Genomic DNA, 16,821 nt, shown 5'->3' on the forward strand with positions numbered 1-16,821 from the left:
GTGCCATGAAGAAAGTATTTCTGTGAGGCAATGCAAATGTGAACAGCAAGTGCAAGCGTTATTTACCAAATAGATATACTTTGGATGCCTCTCTGTATAAAATTGCATTCATGTAGCTGATAGGCTGTCAGAGACCAATCTCTGAAAAGGTGAGCTTTTTGGGGCTTGGTAAATATGGCAATTTTGAAGTAGTCATTGTGATAGAAGCGCTGGTTAAGTGATACATGGGAGATACTGGTCCCAGGTTTCTGCCTTACATATTTTAAACCCCCAGGAAATGTCTGTTTTGCTAAAAAGACTTGATCAGAGTTTGGGCTTTCAGTAATACCTGGGAATGAGACCTGGGGGTGTGGATGTGAGAGAGAAAGGAGGGCTCCATCCACAAGGTCCATTTCGGGTCTTAGGCCTTCAGCCTGAGAGCAGTATAATTTAGTGACTGCACCTGTAAGAGACTGATAAAAGCTGTATCAGGGCTTGGCTCAGGTGCTGACTATTTGGTAAACAGGCAGCAGTCCTGTGATGAGACACTGTGATTCACTGACTGTAAGTACTGTGTATACGCCTGTGTTTGTGGTAGGGGCATTACATCCTAACACCCTGAGAGAGGGAATCTATTATGTTCAGTTAGTGCCCAGATGGGCTAGCATTTATTGTTATGTTTTTGGTTTTATGTACTGCACAAAAAAACTAGCCACAGCTAGATTGCGCAAAAACCCTGGAGTGGTGTGCTGTTTTCCTTACTGCTGTGTGTGTTTGGAGGTGCCCATTTACCCCAGGAGAGGGCACCCCTAAATCTTTAAAAAATAGTTTACAGAGGATTTTCTGCCAAATCTCTTTAACACTTAAGCTAATTAGCCATTTACATGGCGTTGAACTTGCACTTTTTACCTTCATCTAAATGGACATCAGAGCACCCAGTATGGTACCATCATACCATGTACAGGAAAAATCCCTTTAAATACAAATTATTTTTGTTTTGATTCACTTGATGTAGAAAATACAATCTAATAAATTCATATTCCTCCACATTACACTGGAAACTCAGCTGATGCATTGGATACATCAATATACTGTGTGTTTACTCTTGACTCAGAACATATTGTTTAATTTTTATATGGATTACAGGCTGAGAAACATCTGCTATCTAATTTTTTCTAATCCTGCAAGCACTATGCATGATATTTTCTGGGTGTGGAGGAAAATAAGCTTGTGGCAGATGTGCTTCATAGCTTGTCTGTAATATAGCTCATAAATACAGTGTGGGTGTTATACCATTCAGCAGCATAAATAATTGGGCTAGTGAAATGTAAAATGGAGATTAATTATTTTAAGTCGTAATCTTCTCAGCTTCGAGTAAGCTATTTCTCTCGGTTCCCAGACTTATCATTGGAAATGAAAATTGAGAATGTCATTACAGAATGGATCTGCCTTCCTTGTGTCAACATTCTAGCAATGAAGGAGGACTACAGTGGTAAGTGAAAATAAGAGATGTGCGGTTGGCACTTTTCGTGTTTTGGTTTTGGTTCTGGTTCCATGCTCGTGTTTTGGATCTGCATTGGTTTTGCCAAAACTACCCTTTCGTGTTTTGGTTTTGGATCTGGATGGTTTTGAAAAAAACATAAAAACAGTTAAAATCACAGAATTTGGGGATAATTTTGATCCTACGGTATTATTAACCTCAATAACATTCATTTCCACTCATTTCCAGTCAGTCTATTCTGAACACCTCACACCTCACAATATTGTTTTTAGGCCAAAAGGTTGCACCGAGGTGGCTGTATGACTAAGCTAAGCGACACAAGTGTGCGGCACAAACATCTGGCCCATCTAGGAGTGGCACTGCAGTGGCAGACAGGATGCCACTTAAAAAAAACTAGGCCCCAAACAGCACATCATGCAATGAAGTAAAATAAGTGCAATGAGGTAGCTGTATGACTAAGCTAAGCAACACAAGTGTGCGGCACAAACACCTGGCCCATCTAGGAGTGGCACTGCAGTGGCAGAGAGGATGGCACTTAAAAAAAAATGTCCCCAAACAGCACATCATGCAAAGAAGTAAAAGAGGTGCAATGAGGTAGCAGTATGACTAAGCTAAGCGACACAAGTGTGCGGCACAAAAACCTGGCCCATCTAGGAGTGGCAGTGCAGTGGCAGACAGGATGGCACTTAAAAAAAATAGTCCCCAAACAGCACATCATGCAAAGAAGTAAAAGAGGTGCAATGAGGTAGCTGTATGACTAAGCTAAGCGACACAAGTGTGGGTACTAACATCACAGAGTGGTACCATTGGATCCCGGAAAACATATTAGGGTGTTGGGATCCCATTCAGAGCTCCTGCTGGTGTACACTGGGCAGAAATTTGACACAGGGAGCCAGTTCTGGGATTTCCAAAGGATGGATTTTGAGGAAAATTTCACAGAGTGTTAACATTGGATTCCAGAAGACTTACTAGGGGATTGAGGTTCCAGTTGGGCCTCATGTTGGTGTACGCTGGGCAGAACTTTGACACAGGGAGCCTATTCTGGGCCTTCCACTGGATGGATTTGGATAAAAACTTTTAGGTACTGTAATGATTGACAGAAATAACCATAAATCATTTAACCAAAATAACTGGCAGAAATGAAGGTGGGAAGACAAAAAATATTGTGTACCCAAAAGTCTTGGAATAGCAACATTGATAACAGAAGGAAAACTTTACACCATTTTTATCGCAAACATATATATATATATATATATATATACTAGCAGTGCCTACCCATCATAGAGTGATTATTAATTTTATTCAATGATACATTCTTTTCTTTCACATTATTTTTAGTTCACTCATCTGTCTTAATATCTTCTAGTTATTTATTTGAGTAACGTATTTATTTTAGAAATGAAATACCATTGAAAACTAAAAACAGATTTGTTAACAAAAGTGCATATATGTTGTAATTCTTAAAGATTGCATGGACACATCTTACATATAAGGAGCCCGCTCGCACAGTGCCCGTGCAACCGAGAGTGTTATAGACATAGGGGGTCATTCTGACCCGTTCGCATGCTGCGGTTCATCACTGCGGTGCGAACAGGTCGGAACTGTGCATGCGCGGCGCCACAGCGACATCCATCTCCGGGCAACGACCAGAAGAAAGAAGAAAGTGATCGCTAGTGCGATCGCAAGAAGATTGACAGCGGGGAGGCGTTCCAGGGCGGATACTCACCGTTTTCTGGGCGTGGAGATCCGAACGCAGGCGTGTCCAAACGTTTGGAGGGCGGTTGTCTGACGTCAATTCCGGATCCATCGCACAGGGTAAGTAACTGTAGGGCTAGTCTTGTTCTACACAAATCTTTTTTAGCATAGCAGGGCTGCACAAGCGATCGCAGCCTTGCTATGCTAAAATACACTCCCCCACACTCCCCCATAGGCGGCGTCTAGTTGATCGCACAAGCAGCAAAAAGTTGCTATGTGCAATCAACTCGGAATGACTCCCATAGACTTGAGTTTGTATCACTTGCACACGTTTCATCATGTGTGTGGTGGTAGTGACACAGCAACAACATATGCATGCATAGGCTTATTCAGGAGGGTTACACCAAGGCAAGTGACCTTCCCGTCATTTAGGAAAATTCTTATTTTATTTTATTCAAGGGCAGCAACAGTGGGCAATGATGTGCATCGGTACAGGGGAGGAGTGGCACCCACCCAAGTCAGCAGCACTGCTGTCAGGAATATGCAAACGGAAATAGTTTCCTCAGCGCACTGCACCCCATGACACTGACTGGTGTGGCCCCTTGCCTGCACCCCTGTACTGGTGCGTGCCTTTGCACACTGTGTTGCTGCACTTGAATAAAATAAAATGAAAGTTTTACTAATTGACAGGGGGCCCCCATTTTTATGTGCCCCATTACCTATTTGTGCTTCTGAACCCCACTTTTTCCTATGTGTTGCTCTGACCCCCGCTTTACCTGCATTGTGGCACAATATATATAAATATATATAAAACTGCATGGACGAGTGGAACTGGCACCAGAATCACCACAGGGATCTTATATATCATCAAAAACTCATGAGAAATCCAACGCTGGCTAATTACATTTTACCTCAATCTGAAGTTTGGAATTGGTGGGGAGATCTGAGCGGCGGGTCCAGATTCCGCCAGATTGGGCTAGTTTGGGAGGGGGCTCGGATCTCAGAAGCCTTTGCAGGATTGGAGCAGCAGCAACAGGACTGATGGAATCCAATCTGGGTCTTTTTTTAAGCCACCGCTGGGCTAAGTACTACAACTTGTCTGCTACCTTTAAAAATGTATTTGTTCAGTAGGTCATTGCTTTTGATAGCGAACCAGTCACCCAGATGATAGGACTGGGGTGTGGGGTTAGGTTAGGAGCCATCTGGAATTGTTACACCACCTGCATTGGAAATACTGTACCCTGATGTACTGTGACTGCTATTGCTATTTTAAACTGCCGTGTGCAAAGCTGTCATCAAAGCAAAAGTGGGCTACTTTGAGGAATCTAAAATATAAAACATATTTTGATCTGTTTAACACTTTTTTGTTTACAAAATAATTGCACATGTGTTCTTTCATAGTTTTGATGTCTTCAGTATTAATTTACAATGTAGAAAATAATTAAAATAAATAAAAACCATTGACTGAGAAGGTGTGTCCAAACTTTTAACTGGTACTGTATATATATACCAGAGTTTCCCAAACTCTACGATTACTCTACAGGCTTTAAGGATGTAAATCTTTGTGCACATGTGATTTAATTAGTACCTTAGTCAATTTGGTTTAACCATCTTTACTCAAGCTTTGATATCCTTAAAACCTGGACTGTAATGGCAGAGTTTGAGAAACTCTAAAATATACTATCAAGACCATATTTCCCCTGGTGTATACAGAGCTGGACTTAGCCATAGGCAAACTAGGCAAATGCCTAGGGCATTTGGTATGCTTAGGGGCACCAGCAGCTTCTGATGATCAAAATGATATGCGGCATGCCTATATTCTGTGTGTGACTGGTCTGTATCTGCATACGAAATGCTATGTTGCAGTGTACTCCTGGAAATCACTGTAATGCAGCATTTCGTATGCAGATACAGCAGTCGCACGACGCACACAGAATATAAGCATGCTGCATATCATTTTAATCAGGAGAAGCTGCTTGTGTGTACTAGCCACATAGTAATGCAAATAAGACGCATTTTCATAAACAAAAGGCGCCCGACGTTAGCAGAGCTGCCATCTGACTCATGTCTGGGATCTCCTGCAGAACTAGCGGCGGTGCTAAGGGGCACCAGCCAAAATCTTGCCTAGGGCATCATATTGGTTAGGGCCGGCTCTGGGTGTATATGATACTTCATTATATTATTATATTGTATACATAGATATAATGGTAGATTCACTCACAAGCACGATGCATTGTGTTGTCTCTTCTCCCAGGTAAAGTGCCTTGGGCTATTCATTTAGAGACCTGCAAGCAATCTGTGACAGCCCTGAGGCAACAGTTAACAATGATTTCTGCTCCCGCCCCCCAGAGATGTGAGCAGGAATCAGCATTAGCTGCTGCCTCAGGCCTCCTTCCGGGTTGATATTTGGGGGTATATTTACAGCAGCAGCAAAAGCTTTCTCTAATAGGCAAACCCATATGCACTGCAGGGGGGAGATATAACATGTGCAGAGAGGGTTAGATTTGGGTGGGTTATTTTGTCTCTGTGCAGAGTAAATACTGGCTGCTTTATTTTTACACTGCAATTTAGATTTTAGTTTGAACACACCCCACCGAAATCTAACTCTTTCTGCACATGTTATATCTGCCCCACCTGCAGTGCACATGGTTTTACCCGTTAGAGAATTTTTGCTGCTGCGATCATGTCTGAATTGGGGCCTAATTCAGACCTGATCACAGCAGTAAAATTTGTTAGCTTATGGGCAAAACCATGTACACTGCAGGGGACAGATATAACATGTGCAGAAAAATTTTGTTTTGAGTGGCTTATTGTGTTTCTGAGCAGAGTAAATATTGGCAGCTTTATTTTTACACTGCAATTTAGATTTCAGTTTGAACACACCCCACCCAAATCTAAAGGCCAGTACTCACGGCCCGATGCTGGAGAGATGTGTGCTGAGCGAACCGCTCAGCACACATCTCTCCCGGCGCTCAGCACAGCGCGATCTGTGCTGAGCGTGCGGGGGGATACGGGGGGGGGCCGCTCACTTCACCCAGCGGGTGAAGTGAGCGACCCGCTAGATTGCCCTGCATGCAGGCCAATCTAGCAGCAGCGATAGCGATGCGCGGGGCTGCGCATCGCTACCGCTGTTAGGGCTACACACGGAGCGATCTTCCTGAAAATCTAAGCAATCTAGTCAGATTGCTTAGATTATCGCTCCGTGTGTACCCCCCTTAACTGTCTCTACACATGTTATATCTGCCTCCCCTGCAGTGCACATGGGTTTTTCCAATTAGCTAACGAATTTGCTGCTGTTATCAGGTCTGAATTAGGCCCTAGGTCCTTAGACCCTTAAACACAAAATCGAGCAAAATTCGACCAAAATCGACTTTTAGTAAATATACCCCTTGGACTAATTGAATTACTTAAGGCACTTTGCAAGGGAGAAGAGACGATGTAATATACTGTATATTTGAAAACCTTTGTTTATTCCTTTTTTATTTCAGAAACATTTGTGTGTTTACTTAAATTTAGAATTTGTTTTTTTTTTAAACTATATTGATCACACTTTATTCATAAAAAATCAAACATGCTTCACTTTCAAAGGTAAGAGCTATATAACATTCATTACATTATATATGGACAATTTTGTATATGATGAGGCCTATGTGCAATCTCCGTTTGGGCCCCCAACTTTCTAGCAGGGAGGCGGACTCTGAGCACTTGGGTCACTAGTTGACCGTAGAACTGTGCCCGAGCCTAGCGTACATGCACAGGTCTCCGGAGAAATGGCATGGTGGCACCATTTTCACAGGTTTTTTATGCAGCAGTGCTGCATCGACGTGGGACTACCGGAGGGGTAAGTATAGAAGAAATGGGTGCAGGGTGCCCCCCTAAAGATACCCCTGAAGAAGACTTCAGGCATTTTTCAGAGTACGATTTTTGGTAGTAAATTCTGCGCACTTAATATAAAGGAGAGACTGAGTGAGGCCACCAACCTACATAGGACTGGTAGAACATCTATAGTTGTGAAATATTTGTAAAACAACAAAATAAACTTTCTAAAACAAAAACAAATGTGCAATATTTGTAGGGAAATGTTGTAATGGGTCTCAAATTTCAAATTGTATCAATCTAGCTGCCCTGAGATTCTTCTTTTGTGTAGCGAGTTGTTGAGTGTGGTATACAAGATCTACAATGTCTAGGTTGACAGTCATTAGGTTGACCCCATATGGCCGACGTGCATTAGGTCAACACTGACAGAAGGTTGACATGGAAAAAAGGTCGGCCTATGAAAGGTTGACACTGGGAAATGTCGACATGGAGAAAAGGTTGTCAGGATCAAAAGGTCGACATGATAATGGGCGACACAAAAAAAGGTTGACACACTTTTTGTGGAGTTAGTGTGGATAGTTTTTCCATCTGAAACCACCATTTGTAGAATTGCATTTTCTCGCAGGCTCACTTCGCTCGCCACGCTTCTGGTACGGTGTCTTACTCCGCTTGCTCGACACAAGGTTACTGAAGTTTATGAGTGTGACATGTATAGTCAATGATGGAAAAAAACACAAAAAATGTGTGTCAACCGTTGCCATGTCGACCATTCAAACTTGTCATCCTTTTTTCCATGACAACCTTTTCCAGTGTCGTCCTTTCATAGGTCGACCTTTTGTGAATGTTGACCTAATGTCTGATGCATGTCGACCATATTGACTGTCGACCTATAGTCCGGATCGCCGGGTTGTTCTGACGCATTTTCCCTGGCTTACATGTGGTGATCAACATTACAAACTTCTGGAGGGCAAGTTGTGTTGAATGTTGTGGGATTCTGGCGCGTTTACCTGTAGTGTCATTCTATTACATATGGCAACTTGAAACAAGCTGGGAATACGCCAGAATCATGTCTAAAATACTTTATGAATGTATTGGAAGATAACTGATATATATCCTCGCGTATACTCTAAAAATTAAAATGTTTCTTACAGGATAAACTAGATAAACCCCATCTGTATTAAATGCAATACCCAAATTGTCATAATTATTTTGATGAAATATATAGAAATATGTCACCTGAAAAGATAATATATATTTAAAAAAATTGTTTGGGAGGCACACGTATAATGCTTATAACAATTGCACTAGCTAGGGGCCATATTATTATATTATCAGTAGTGATGCGCACTGAAAATTTTTCGGGTTTTGTGTTTTGGTCTTGGATTCGGTTCCGCGGCCGTGTTTTGGATTCGGACGCGTTTTGGCAAAACCTCCCTTAAATTTTTTTGTCGGATTCTGGTGTGTTTTGGATTCGGGTGGTTTTTTTTCAAAAAACCATCAAAAACAGCTTAAATCATAGAATTTGGGGGTAATTTTGATCCCATAGTATTATTAACCTCAATAACCATAATTTCCACTCATTCCCAGTCTATTCTGAACACCTCACAATATTATTTTTAGTCCTAAAATTTGCACCGAGGTCGCTGGATGACTAGCTAAGCGACCCAAGTGGCCGGCACAAACACCTGGCCCATCTAGGAGTGGCACTGCAGTGTCAGACAGGATGGCACTTAAAAAAATTGGCCCCAAACATCACATGATGCAAAGAAAAGAGAAAAAGAGGTGCACTGTGGTCGCTAGATGGCTAAGCTAAGCAACACAAACACCTCAATATCACAGGAATTATTCGTTCTAATCAATGGTATTATTGGTCCAAATCACTGGAAGAAAAGGACAAAATCACAGGAATTATTCGTTCTAATCAATGGTATTATTGGTCCAAATCACTGGAAGAAAATGACAAAATCACTGGAATTAAATGGCAGTAATGTCGGGAATTATATCAAATGGCAGTACCACTGGACATATACGGAAGTGTCAGACAGGATGGCACTTAAAAAAAAATAGTCCCCAAACAGCACATGATGCAAAGAAAAGAGAAAAAGAGTTGCACTGTGGTCGCTGGATGGCTAAGCTAAGCGACACAAACACCTCAATATCACAGGAACTATACGTTCTAATTAATGGTATTATTGGTCCAAATCACTGGAAGAAAATGCCAAAATCACAGGAATTATTTGTTCTAATCAATGGTATTATTGGTCCAAATCACTGGAAGAAAATGACAAAATCACAGGAATTATTCGTTCTAATCAATGGTATTATTGGTCCAAATCACTGGAAGAAAATGACAAATCACTGGAATTATTTGGCAAGATCACTGTAATTAATAATTATAAATCACTGATATTAATTGGTAAAATCTCGCTATCGCCTGCCTAGTGAAGTGGAATCTAGATGGGATTTTGTACCGGGGACACAATAACTTCATCAATTGTCTAAATCCCAATGCACTAATGGCGGAAAACGGGCGCACGTCTAACAGCGCACTGATTATACTGAGAACTGATTATACTGATCACTGATGATACTATGGAGAACTAACACTGAGCAGCGAGAACAGCACTGGACTATTGTACTGTAGTATACTGGTCCCCACAATGCAGCAAAGATATTGAGCACTGATCCGGAGAATAGAACTGAGTCTGACACGGAGCTGCAAGATAACACTATGGCCTACTGTACTACTATATACTGGTGGTCACCACAATGCAGCACTGTACTACTATGTATACTGGTCCCCACAATGCAGCACAGATATTGAGCACTGATCCGGAGAATAGAACTGAGTCTGACACGGAGCTGCAAGATACGTCACAATGTAGCACTGTACTATTATATACTGGTCCTGACAATGCAGCACAGATATTGAGCACTGATCCGGAGAATAGAACTGAGTCTGACACGGAGCTGCAAGGTAATGCTATGGCCTACTGTACTGTACTACTATATGCTGGTAGTCACCACAATGCAGCACTATACTACTATATACTGGTCCCCACAATGCAGCACAGATATTAAGCACTGAACCTGAGAATAGAACTGAGTCTGACATGGAGCTGCAAGATAATGCTATGGCCTACTGTACTGTACTACTATATACTGGTGGTCACCACAATGCAGCACTGTACTACTATATACTGGTCCCCACAATGCAGCACAGATATTGAGCACTGATCCAGAGAATAGAACTGAGTCTGACACGGAGCTGCAAGATACAGCAATGGACAACTGTACTGTACTACTATATACTGGTGGTCACAATGCAGCACTGTACTACCATATACTGGTCCCAATAATGCAGCACAGATATTGAGCACTGATCCGGAGAATAGAACTGAGTCTGACACGGAGCTGCAAGATACAGCAATGGACAACTGTACTGTACTACTATATACTGGTGGTCACAATGCAGCACTATACTACTATATACTGGTCCCCATAATGCAGCACAGATATTGAGCACTGATCCGGAGAATAGAACTGAGTCTGACACTGAGCTGTAAGATAATGCTATGGCCTAGTGTACTGTACTACTATATAATGGTGGTCACCACAATGCAGCACTGTACTACTATATACTGGTCCCCACAATGCAGCACAGATATTGAGCACTGATCCGGAGAATAGAACTAAGTCTGACACAGAGCTGCAAGATACAGCAATGGACAACTGTACTGTACTACTATATACTGGTGATCACAATGCAGCACTGTACTACCATATACTGGTCCCAATAATGCAGCACAGATATTGAGCACTGATCCGGAGAATAGAACTGAGTCTGACACGGAGCTGCAACATAATGCTATGGCCTACTATACTACTATATACTGGTGGTCACAACAATGCAGCACTGTACTACTATATACTGGTCCCCACAATGCAGCATAGATATTGAGCACTGATCCGGAGAATAGAACTGAGTCTGACACGGAGCTGTAAGATAATGCTATGGCCTACTGTACTGTACTACTATATAATGGTGGTCACCACAATGCAGCACTGTACTACTATATACTGGTCCCCACAATGCAGCACAGATATTGAGCACTGATCCAGAGAATAGAACTGAGTCTGACACAGAGCTGCAAGATACAGCAATGGACAACTGTACTGTACTACTATATACTGGTGGTCACCACAATGCAGCACTATACTACTATATGCTGGTCCCCACAATACAGCACAGATATTGAGCACTGATCCAGAGAATAGAACTGAGTCTGATATGGAGCTGCAAGATAATGCTATGGCCTACTGTACTACTATATACTGGTGGTCACCACAATGCAGCACTTTACTACTATATACTGGTTACCACAATGCAGCACAGATATTGAGCACTGATCCGGAGAATAGAACCGAGTCTGACACAGAGCTGCAAGATACAGCAATGGACAACTGTACTGTACTGTGCTACTATATACTGGTGGTCACAATGCAGCACTGTACTACAATATACTGGTCCCCACAATACAGCACAGATATTGAGCACTGATCTGGAGAATAGAACTGAGTCTGATACGGAGCTGCAAGATAATGCTATGGCCTACTGTACTACTATATACTGGTGGTCACCACAATGCATCACTTTACTACTATATACTGGTCCCCACAATGCAGCACAGATATTGAGCACTGATCCGGAGAATAGAACTGAGTCTGACACGGAGCTGTAAGATAATGCTATGGCCTACTGTACTGTACTACTATATAATGGTGGTCACCACAATGCAGCACTGTACTACTATATACTGGTCCCCACAATGCAGCACAGATATTGAGCACTGATCCGGAGAATAGAACTGAGTCTGACACAGAGCTGCAAGATACAGCAATGGACAACTGTACTGTACTACTATATACTGGTGGTCACAATGCAGCACTGTACTACCATATACTGGTCCCAATAATGCAGCACAGATATTGAGCACTGATCCGGAGAATAGAACTGAGTCTGACACGGAGCTGCAAGATAATGCTATGGCCTACTATACTACTATATACTGGTGGTCACAACAATGCAGCACTGTACTACTATATACTGGTCCCCACAATGCAGCACAGATATTGAGCACTGATCCAGAGAATAGAACTGAGTCTGACACGGAGCTGTAAGATAATGCTATGGCCTACTGTACTGTACTACTATATAATGGTGGTCACCACAATGCAGCACTGTACTACTATATACTGGTCCCCACAATGCAGCACAGATATTGAGCACTGATCCGGAGAATAGAACTGAGTCTGACACAGAGCTGCAAGATACAGCAATGGACAACTGTACTGTACTACTATATACTGGTGGTCACCACAATGCAGCACTGTACTACTATATGCTGGTCCCCACAATACAGCACAGATATTGAGCACTGATCCGGAGAATAGAACTGAGTCTGATATGGAGCTGCAAGATAATGCTATGGCCTACTGTACTACTATATACTGGTGGTCACCACAATGCAGCGCTTTACTACTATATACTGGTCCCCACAATGCAGCACAGATATTGAGCACTGAGACGGAGAATAGAACTGAGTCTGACACAGAGCTGCAAGATACAGCAATGGACAACTGTACTGTACTACTATATACTGGTGGTCACAATGCAGCACTGTACTACAATATACTGGTCCCCACAATACAGCACAGATATTGAGCACTGATCCAGAAAATAGAACTGAGTCTGACACGGAGCTGCAAGATACAGCAATGGACAACTGTACTGTACTACTATATACTGGTGGTCACAATGCAGTACTGTACTACTATATACTGGTCCCCACAATGCAGCACAGATATTGAGCACTGATCCGGAGAATAGAACTGAGTCTGACACAAAGCTGCAAGATAATGCTATGGCCTACTGTACTGTACTACTATATACTGGTGGTCACCACAATGCAGCACTGTACTACTATATACTGGTCCCCACAATGCAGCACACTGAGCACAGATATTGAGCTTTTCAGGCAGAGAACATAGCCACGTCCTCTCCGCTCAATCGACAATGCACGAGGGAAAATGGCGGTGACGCGCGAGAATCCTTCAGCGGGATGATGACGTTTTCCCCCGTTCGGGTTTTGCGTCTTAGACGGGAAGAACCGAGGCTGCCTCGGACTTGTGTAAACCACGTGAAGTTCGGGGGGATTCGGATCTCGACGAACCGAACCCGCTCATCTCTAATTATCAGTGGCAATCATATATATCCAAGTAAGAAAGTACTAAAAGTACAACCACAAAAACATGCAATATATATTTGCATTAGTATAGTCCAAATGTATAAATATATTAAGTGCCGCAGTCACCAGTGTGCGTTTAATATACATGCATGTAAATAAATATAAAATAAGTGTGCTATAACATACCATTAATTATGTAATATATCAGACATGCAGCATATACAGTGGTAAAGGGACAAAAAAGACTAATATTTTTGGGGAATAATATTCAAGAGGTTTGTATTAATAAAGATACAAAAAGTGCATTGTATGGAGGCCAAATGGTGCCAAAATATATAACACAGCTAGCTGGGTAGAATCTAACCAGTATTTCCATGGCAATGCGATGGCAGCATGACACTAATGTCATGACATTGATGCCCTAGACCAGTGATGGCTAACCTTGACACTCCAGCTGTTGTTGAACTACACATCCCAGCATGCCCTGCTACAGTTTTGCTATTTGGCCATGCTAAAACTAATGCAGGGCATGCTGGGATGTGTAGTTCAAGAACAGCTGGAGTGTCAAGGTTAGCCATCACTGCCCTTGACACCACTGGTGTCGCAAGGTGGGTGCGGGGGGTGCGGCCCGCACCCGGGTGTCATCCGCCGAGAGGTGACACCAAAGTGCCAGCTCCTGCTCAGTGACAGGAGCCGGGTGCTGCACTATAACATTATATGCAGCAACCCAGCTCCTGGCACTGCAGACACGTTAATCTCCGGGGGCAAGCAGCAACTCCAGGACCCCCAGAGTGATGAAAATGGGAGTCGGGGTGCTTAGCCCCGCCCCACCCTGTGAAGCCACGCCTATCCCATGGGTTGCCGCGCAAAGCCACGCCCCATTTGCACCCATTGCCGCACTGGGTTAAGAAGAGGTGAGTGACGCCTCTGCTAGACACTATGAGGCAGATGTATGAAGCCTGGAGAAGTCATAAAGAAGTGATAAAGCAATGATAAGTGCAAGGTGTATGGTGGCCTATCCCGGGATTGGGATCGGTGGGATCCTGGGATTTAGGGCAAAAAATTGGCTGGGATTCAATCCCGGGATTGGAAGCTCCAATCCCGGGGATTGAGGGATCAGCGTTGAGCGTCCAAAGGATGGGCGGGGCGGGGTGGGGCGAGGGGGCGTCCACATAGCAAAAAGCCAATCCCGGGTATCCCTGGCAATCCTGGGATTGGCCATTTTTCAATCCAGGTACCCGGGATTAAATAAATGGCCCGGGACTGGCTTCCCTAGCAAGGTGATAACGCACCAGCCAATCAGCTCCAATATGTAAATTGACAGATAGAGCTGATTGGCTGGGGGGTTATCACCCTGCAATTATCACCGCTTTATCACTTCTTTATGCCTTCTCCAGGCTTAATACATCTGCCCCTATGAACCCTGATTGCTATGACAGCAAATAAACATAAACATAACTGGTTGATTGGCGCCCAAGATGGCTGCCTCACCTTTTGTATGCTCCTGATCATCTCCATAAAACAGCTTAAATTCACCACAACTGACCTATGAATCACCATAAATATCCAAGGACTTACCTTGAACTTGTACTACTCTACGCGGACATTTCATCAAAACCAACGGATTGCATTCCTGCGCTGAGATACACACTGGATTGAATCCTGGACTGAATCCTCTGCATATCTCCACTGAGAAATCCTTCAGTTTAGCAGCTGCTGTACTCTGCATTGGACATTACCCAGATAAGGTACTGTGGATTACAACCTATCTTTGGCTACATCCAGCCCCTCACTTAGACATCATCCACCTCTGTTCTCTGAGCAACAAATTACTGACTTATTGCATTAATCTACTAATATCAGTATATTCAGGCTCTGAATTGCTGAAGGCTCACTGTTTAAAATCAGGATCCATTTCCAGGACACGTTATCACTACCCCTACAAAAAAAAATCTACTTCAAAGGCCTCTCACACTGAGACTTTTCACACCTACACAGTAGGAATTGGCTTCTAACACCTTTCCAAAAGGCTGCCTATCCTAGGATAATTGACTAAATCAGCAGTTATTTTATTTATTACTTGCTTCAAATATACACAATAGGTTATAGCAATAACTTTGTTCATAATCCCATTATAATTTTGGATCACATACCGAATTGGGGGAAAACAAAACACAAAAAAGGAAAAAAAAAAAAAAACCAAGAACAAAAAAAAAAAAAAACCCACTGCTTTCTCTCCCTCTCTCATCATCATATGCAGCTCAAATTTATAGTAATCTGTCGTTGATGACCAAATGTATACGTATTGCTCCAGCTTCATTCTTTCACTCCGCCCACCACGTTCCGCAGTTCCTATCACACCATCACAGGCTTCTATTCTCCAATCCCTTGGCATTTTAAAAAGAAAACACAGGCGCATTCGAGGGAAGCGAGCAGGCCGGAAATGTATTTCCCCCGGTAACCATCTAAGTCCTTTGCCCACCTGCTCACCCCCATACTCAAAGAACAATCAAATAGAAGTGATACCCAAAAGACGGCCCTGTGTTTGGAAGGACAGAACTGTCAACTCTCACTTTGTGACCCCCATACCCAGAGCTCCTGCACTTAACATAAAGAAAACTGAAGGCCCTCTGGTATGCCCAATCAGGTCAGTCCTTTGTAATGCCAGATCTATAAGAAACAAGACTGCAACAATTGCTGACCTTATTGAATCTGCAGATCTAGCCTGTATTACAGAGACCTGGCTAGATGAAAATGCAGCACCTATATTGGAGGCTGCAGTACCAACAAACTACTCTGTCATCCACAACCCAAGACTGGACCGCAGGGGTGGCGGGGTGGCTATCTGCTTCAAAAAAGAACTTAAACTTAGGGTCCACCCTATTGAAACTACTCGCTCATTTGAGTGCATTGCTGCCCGGAGTTCGACAGGATTAGGTTTCAGAGTACTTCTCATTTACCGGCCACCTGGAGATGGAAAGATATTTCTACAAGAAATTGTAGACACTGTTGCTGGCCTGGTTCTGGAACATCAAAGATGGCTCATCCTCGGGGATTTCAATGCATGGGTGGATGATGAGCTCTCACACCTTGGCCAAGACCTCCTGTGCACAATGAATGGTCTGGGCTTCACACAGGTCATTCCCTCTGCCACACATAAAAGTGGTCACACTCTCGACCTTGTCTTTCAGATTGGATTAGAAGTCACTGACCTAAAAATAAACCCAGTCATCTGGTCAGACCACTACTCCCTCTGGTTCTCAGTTGCATCCCCTCAATTAAGATCTCTGCCTGTGGAGTTGACCAGGTATCGTCCAAGGAGGGGGGGTATGACTCCCCAGGCTCTTGCAGCAAATCTGGATCTCTCTGCTATACTGGGTGCCTGTGTAGATCCCTGTTCCCTAGTCCGTTATTATAATAGGGATGTTATGGCTGCAAATGATATTATCGCCCCTGTGCGTTTAAGACCTCGTAAACCACAACGTCAAGCTCCATGGTTCGACAACAGTGTTAGTGAGCTCAAGAAAAGGGGGCGTAGACTGGAAAGACGATGGAGGAAGACTAACCTAGTGGATGACAAAA

The 16,821-nt window shown here is 43.1% G+C and overlaps 1 long non-coding RNA gene across 1 annotated transcript in view; it reads left to right on the forward strand.

The window, feature by feature from the left end:
• The first annotated feature begins 472 nt into the window (after positions 1-472).
• Positions 473-16,821, forward strand: part of LOC134966625 (uncharacterized) — a 29,929-nt gene continuing 13,580 nt past the window's right edge. The window contains exons 1-2 of the long non-coding RNA XR_010188685.1: positions 473-543; positions 1,379-1,471. This is a non-coding gene — a long non-coding RNA (uncharacterized LOC134966625). The remainder of the gene's footprint in view (positions 544-1,378; positions 1,472-16,821) is intronic.

Source organism: Pseudophryne corroboree, chromosome 1 (assembly GCF_028390025.1).
Source record: "Pseudophryne corroboree isolate aPseCor3 chromosome 1, aPseCor3.hap2, whole genome shotgun sequence".
Classification (NCBI taxonomy): Eukaryota; Metazoa; Chordata; class Amphibia; order Anura; family Myobatrachidae; genus Pseudophryne; species Pseudophryne corroboree.